This window comes from Cynara cardunculus, unplaced genomic scaffold, assembly GCF_001531365.2.
Source record: "Cynara cardunculus var. scolymus isolate 2C unplaced genomic scaffold, CcrdV1 Un_Scaffold_169, whole genome shotgun sequence".
Classification (NCBI taxonomy): domain Eukaryota; kingdom Viridiplantae; phylum Streptophyta; class Magnoliopsida; order Asterales; family Asteraceae; genus Cynara; species Cynara cardunculus.
This window is the reverse complement of record NW_020200565.1, coordinates 352,629-360,130: the sequence shown is the minus strand read 5'-3', so window position 1 is coordinate 360,130 and position 7,502 is coordinate 352,629.

Genomic DNA, 7,502 nt, shown 5'->3' with positions numbered 1-7,502 from the left:
AAGCAGTTCCTTAGTCTAGAGGTTTCAAACTGAGCTTGACTAAGTAGTTCCTTAGTCCAATGGTTTTGAGCAAAGCATCGACTAAACAGTTCTTTAGTCCCAAGGTTTCACATAACATAAACATGAAAAGTTTGCTCAATCTCATGCTTTTCCCCCATAAAATAATCAAAAGCAGTAAAAGTGGGGCCGTAAGAACTCACTAGTTTGATGAATATCCGAAGGTTTCCTTTAGAAGCTTTCTAGGCTCGCCCGAACTTCCTGAACAGACCAATAACCAGCGCTAAATTACTTAAAGGTTTTTTGCCCAAGGTAGAACAAAGTTGCTTTTAATGCAATGCCATCAAGGTTTTTATAAAATAAAACTGATATTTTATTATTTATATTTTTTAAAAGAGAACCTTCCAAAAATCCATCTTATGACATCATTTTACGTCACCCAAAACAATTATGACAACCGCCAGTTTCTAATATCAAGAGTATTTAAGTGGGTTTGAGACTCTTCTTAAATACTCTACAACCTTGAGTCACACGCCCCCAAAACCGATTGCATACACCAAGAATGACAACAATGATGGGGAGGGATCTCAAGCTCATCATTTTCAAGAATTTAAACTCTAGCTTGATTAATCATCTTCGAAGAAACTCCAAAAAATTAAATTCTGATTCCAACGAGTTTTAAAGATAATAAAACTGATTAAAGATGCATGCAAGATCCTACCATAATTAAAATATGATCAGACCTCACATGCAAGGATTTCTCTCCTACTTTCTTAGAGATTAAAGAACATGGATCACAGATTATCACCCTTTCGAAGACATTGCAGGTCTTTGGTGAACAATCTCCCCTCTTTAATTCCCATAAATTGACTAAAGAATCGAGTAGGTGGAGAAGAATGAAAACTTTCGAATTTTTGTGAGAATAGGAGAGCTCAACTCATACATTTTCTTAAATCTTTAGCAACCCTTAAGAACAGCGAAAACCCTTAAGGCGTGCGAGAAGATGGATTCGACTAGAGAGTGATTGAGATTAGAGAGAGATGACAGGATTAAGATGAGAGTTTGGAAATGAGAGTTTTCAAAGAAAGAGGGGTATTTATATGAAGGCTTTTAGAGAAGAAATGGGTTGGCCTCTAGTGGCCCAAGCCCTATAAATTATCATTTTTCTAAATAATAAAACCCCACTATAATTTATTCAAACAAAACAACTTGATAAAAGATTTTAAAAACTCCACCCTTTAATAAATTAATTGGCCGATAAAAATGGGACTTGGAAATTTTAAATTTTTAAATACAAAACTTAAAATATCAACTTTATTTTATTTGGAGCATTTCAAGACTATTTGGCATTGCACAAGTTAACTTTGACAGTTACCCGCCGAAACGTGATCTTCCGAACTAATCAGGGGAATTAAGCAAGATGATCTTCTAATCATCATAGCTAAATCCTAGGAAGTCTTAATTCTCAATAAAGATCCTAAAATAAGGTGCTAACCTGAAATTCTGAAATGACGGATTGTCACAGCCTCCCCAAGCCAGAAAAATTTCGTCCCGAAATTTATGCGTCAAAATCAGATCATGTCTTGTTCTAGAATAAGGGGGGATACTTGCTTTTAATGAAATCTTCTCTTTCCCACGTACATTCCGGTCCATGCCTGGAGTTCCAATGAACTTTCACAATTGGAATCTTGTTGCGCCTCAACTGCTTGACTTTACTATCAAGGATTTCGACCGGCTCCTTAACGAATCGTAACCGTTCATTAATTTGGATGTCCTTCAGGGGTAAGATCAATGTTTCGTCAGCTAAACATTTCTTAAGGTTTGATACATGAAATGTATCATGGATGGCACTCAGCTCTGGGGGTAAACTCAGTTTGTATGCCACTGGTCCGATTCTTTTGAGCATAACAAATGGACCAACATATCTTGGACTAAGCTTCCCTTTCTTACCGAAGCGTACAATCCCTTCCCATGGAGAACCTTCAAGAGGACTTTGTCACCCACTTGAAATTCCAATGGTTTCCTTCGGTTATCGATGTAGCTCTTTTGATGGTCTCTCGTAGCTTCAAGCCTTTCTTGAATAATTGAGATTTTGTCGGTTGTCTCCTGGATAATGTCAGGTTCAATCAGCTGTCTGTCACCAACTTCCAACCAGCTGAGTGGCGATCTACATTTACGCCCATACAAAGCTTCATATGGTGCACACCGGATACTGGTGTGATAGTTATTATTGTAAGAAAATTCGGCCAATGGTATATGGGTATCCTAACTGCCCCCAAAGTCTATTACATAGGCCCGCAACATATCCTCCAATGTTTGGATTGTTCTTTCTGTTTGCCCATCCGTCTGAGGATGATAGGAAGTGCTCAAGTCCAGCCTTGTGCGCAGTGCCTTTTGGACTGATTCCCATAACCGTGAAGTAAAGCGACTATCTCTATCTGATGTAATAGAAATAGGCACTCCATGTCGCGATATGATTTCATTGATATATAACTGCGCAAGCCTTTCCGTACTAAAGTCTTCTTGGATAGGTAAGAAATGGGCAGATTTTGTAAGTCGGTCCACTATGACCCATATTGAGTCGTATCCCTTCCTCGTTCTTGGTAACTTTGTGACGAAATCCATTGATATTTGATCCCATTTTCATTGTGGAATCTCTGGTTTCTAAAGAAGACCAGATGGTTTCTGATGTTCAGCTTTTACTCTTGCACAGGTTATGCACTGACTCACGTACATGGCAACGTCCTTCTTCATTCCCGACCACCATTAATAATCTCTCAGCTCTTTATACATCTTATCGGTTCCTGGATGAATTGAGTATCTTGAACGATGTGCTTCCTCTAAGATCATTGACCAAAGATTGTTACTCTTTAGTATCCAAACTCTTTCTCTGAAGTATCCACCCTATCCTCTCGAGTTTCAAATTCCTTTTCTAGATGATGCAGGGATTCGTTGTTTAGGTTTTCTGGTTTCAATGCCTTTTTTTTGAGCTCCAAGAATCTTTGTTTTTAGATTCGTTTGGACCAACAATCCCATGGCTCGTACTTTTGACGGTTTCACTTTTTCTTTTCGGCTTAAGGCGTCCGCTACCACGTTAGCTTTCCCTGGATGATATTTAATTTCGCAATCGTAATCGTTGAGAAGTCCAAACCACCTCTGTTGCCTCATATTCAACATCTTTTGATCAAATATATGTTGAAGGCTTTTATGATCGGTGTAAATGGTGCATTTGGTAGTGCCTCCATATCTTAAGTGCAAATACTACTACTCCCAATTCAAGGTCATGCGTAGTATAATTCTTCTCATGCACTTTAAGTTGTCTCGATGCATATGTAATGACCTTATATTTTTGCATCAATATGCATCCCAAACCTTGATGCGATGCATCACAAAAGACTATAAAGTTTTCCGAACCTTCTGGTAAGGACAAAATAGGTGCGTTGCATAGTTTCTGCTTGAGCGTCTCGAATGCTTCCTCTTGTTTCTCACCCCAAATAAATTTCTTGTCYTTTTGGGTTAAGGCTGTGAGCGGTTGTGCGATTTTCGAAAAGTTTACGATGAATCGCCGATAATAGCCTGCTAACCCAAGGAATTGACGGATTTCCGTAGGGGTTATTGGGGCTTCCCAATTCCTAATGGCCTCAAACTTGGCAGGATCTACCTGAATTTCTTTTTCATTGACTATATGACCTAGAAACTGTACTTCCCGTATCCAGAACTCGCATTTAGAAAATTTTACATACAATTTCTCATTTCGGAGTAATTCCAAAATTATCCTCAAATGTTGCTCATGGTCCTCCCTGCTTCTTGAATAAATTAATATGTCGTCTATGAAGACGATTACAAATTTATCCAGGTATGGCCTACAAACTCTATTCATTAGGTCCATGAAGACAGCCGGTGCATTGGTTAGCCCGAATGGCATAACCATAAATTCCTAATGATCGTACCGGGTCCTGAAGGCTGTTTTGGGAATGTCCTCTTCTCGAACTCTCACTTGGTGATATCCGGATCGTAGATCAATCTTGGAAAAATAAACCGCACCTTGGAGTTGATCAAACAGATCATCGATTCTAGGGAGAGGGTATCTATTCTTGATGGTCAACTTATTAAGTTCCCTATAATCAATGCACATCCGCATTGACCCATCTTTCTTTTTAACGAATAGAACCGGTGCACCCCATGGTGAATAACTTGGTCTTATGAATCGTCTGTCTAATAACTCCTGGAGTTGGGTTGACATTTCTTGCATTTCCGATGGTGCCAAGCGATATGGTGCCCTTGCCACTGGGGCAGCTCCAGGAATTAAGTCGATACCGAATTCGACTTGCCTTTGTAGGGGTAGGCCTGGTAGATCCTTAGGAAATACATCTGAGAATTCCCGAACTATAGGATTTTCTCTTTGACTTTTCCGTCAATCACATGTGCCAGATATGCAGTGTAATTCTTTTTCAGATACTTTCGCATTTTCAGGCAAGATACCATCTTAATCTTTCGATCCGACTTGTCTCCCTTGACCACAATTGGTTCCATTCCATCTTGAGGAATCCGGATAAACTTCTCTGAACATASAATCTCAGCTTGGTTTTTGGATAGCCAATCCATGCCTATAATTATGTCAAAACTTCCTAGTTCGATCGGTATAAGGTCTATGCTAAAGTCCTTATTGGCTAAGCTCAGAGTGCAATTCCTACTTATGTTTATAGCTTTGAATTCTTGACCATTGGCAAACTCAATTACAAAGGCTTCTTTCAACTTCTGGGGCTTTAAGTTAATTTTCTGCTTAAAGTCCAGTGACATAAAACTTCTATATGCTCCTGAGTCAAATTGGACTGATGCAGATTCATTATTCAGAAGAAACGTACCTGAAACCACGTTGGGATCCTCTCTAGCTTCTCTGGCTCCAATCTCAAATGCTCTGCCCTGTGCCTGACTTCCTGGGTTTCTGGGACTGACCAGCCGGGTCTGGCTTGCATTTGCCCCTAATTTCCTCTTTGGACAAACATTCCTCATGTGATCTGGACACCCACAATCGAAACATAATCGTTTCTGGCAATCCTTCGCTGTGTGACCCCCTAGATGACATCTTTGACAAATGATGCAATTCCCCCGATGCAGAAATTTGCATTTATTACACTTAGCCGTGTCATCTTGCCTTACCACCTACGTCTGTGCTCCAAAATTCCTTACTGTCCTCCTGCTCCTGTCAAATCTTCCCCCAATTCTTCGATACCCATGCTCCTCCATCTTTCTCTTTCCCTTAGTAAATCCTCCAGATCGAATAACATTATTTGTGAGCTTGGTGGCAATGTCTATTGCCTCCTAAAGAGTCTTTGGATTGGCCGAGGTAATGTTTCCCCTAATCTCTGTAGACAATCCCCAAATATATCTTTCTATTTGCACTTCCTTTGGCGTTATAAGATGTGGCACTAGGTTCGCCAATTCATGAAATCGAGCCGTATATGCAGATATATTATCCCCTTTCATTTCAAGATTCCATAACTCCATTTCCAGCTTTTGAAATTCACTTCTGGGGCAGTATTCGATCTTAAAGAGTTTCTTGAACTCCTCCCATGGAAGTTAGTTGACCGCTTCTCGACCTCTAGTCTGTACCAAGGTATTCCACCAGGTAAGTGCCCTCCCTTGCAACAAACATGCCTCATACTCCACTTTGTTTGCTTCAGAACACTTACTGATATGGAGAACAGATTCCATACTTTCTATCCAAGCCAGTAGTCCTACAACCCCCTCAGTCCCATTGAATTCTTTTGGATTGCAGGATCTGAAGGTTTTGTAAGTGCATTCTCTGGGAGGTCTAGGCTTAGAGTTTGATGGTTGGTTAACATTCAAGCCAGCAACCACTTGACTAACTATGTTGGGAAATGCGGCTAGAAGTTGCTCTGACACAAGTTGCGCAATATCGGGATTTTCTCTCCTTGGCGGCATCTCTTTAGATCCTAGTCAGAAGGGAGTTCATAAATTTTATGGCAACAACAAGGGTGATAGCTTCCTAGTTATTTCGATGATACCAAAGTTGTTCTTTGTATGGAAAATAATCAGGCATTACTATAACCAAATTAGAGTAAACTCATTCACACAATGACTTTACATAAATAAGCATTCTTTCAAAGGTATTCATGCATAGATATACGGTGGTAGGTACAAAACAGGATTTCTAGCAACAGTACAAAATAGTGAGCATCCTATCATTAATTCTTCTTCTAGATCATCCATCCTATGACGATTCCCAACATTAGCATTATCACTCCACTCACTACCATCCATCTGTACAATCTCCTGATTTCCTGCCTTGCCGCAGCGACGACATCCGCGTTTCTTATCATACTCTGGTAGTGTGCTTCCATCACATTAGACAGATTGTTTAGGATGTGATGGTGATTTCCCAGTCGGGTCTGGTGCACTTGTGTATCAGATGCAATTCTCCTCACCTAGTCTCTTTCAGCCGGATTCATGCCCTGAGTGTAGGACGCAGGTACCCCGGTCACCACTTGAGTTATTCTGTTCCCCAAATAGGGTCGGGATGACTCCCCTTCGACCCTATTAGAGTCCTCGAATGTCACACGCTGCGGTAGTGGGACATTCTTCCTGGGCGTGACCTTGATCCTTGAGCCATGATAGTTTCATGGTGGAACATCGGGTACTGGCTCCGCTGGGGGTAAGAAAGATGCTTGTGGAGTGGCAGCTGCTTCACTGGTCACAGTGTCTTGATCATACGGGTCTAACTCTTCATTGCATGCTGAGTTCCTTCTAGAGTGACCAACCACGTAACCGGATTCATCGGCTGAGTATTTACTAGGATCGGATGACATCATAGAGATCTGCGACATTAATAATCCTAATTACCAAAATGCACCATCCAACAAATTCATAGTGATACAATGGAGGCTTCTAAACAATACTTAATAGCGATAATCACGCTGGATCCTCTGGACATAGCCTATGGTTACACCACCAGAGCTTTTGATTGCATGACCATAGCTTCTGGTTGTACTAAAGTCCTTAGGGAAGGATTTCTTATCTATAGGCTCTCTGACAACTCATTGGAATTCCAATTGTCATATGCTGGTTCACATATAAACTTAGAATAATCATAGATTTTTCGTCCATCGATCCTCTAGTTCCTCATAATGCACTTACCAGAGCTTCTGGTTACAAGACCAGAGCCTCTGGTTCAACTTCTATACTTAGAGAAATACTAAGTAATCCATCCATCGGTCCTCTGGTTCTTATACTTGCCCTTACTAGAGCTTCTGGTTGCAAGACCAGAGCTTCTGGTTCAACATCTATACTTAGAGAGATACTAAGTAGCCCGTCCATCGGTCCTTTGGTTCTTACATGATACAACATAAAGAGACCGCTAATTCATTGTCTCTGGTCCTTATAACTAGAGCTTCTGGTCCTATACGGACAACGAAATTGAGAAATCTACCTTCCATCACCTCTGGTCCTCTTGACCAGCGCCTCTGGTCCTACACGGACACTTA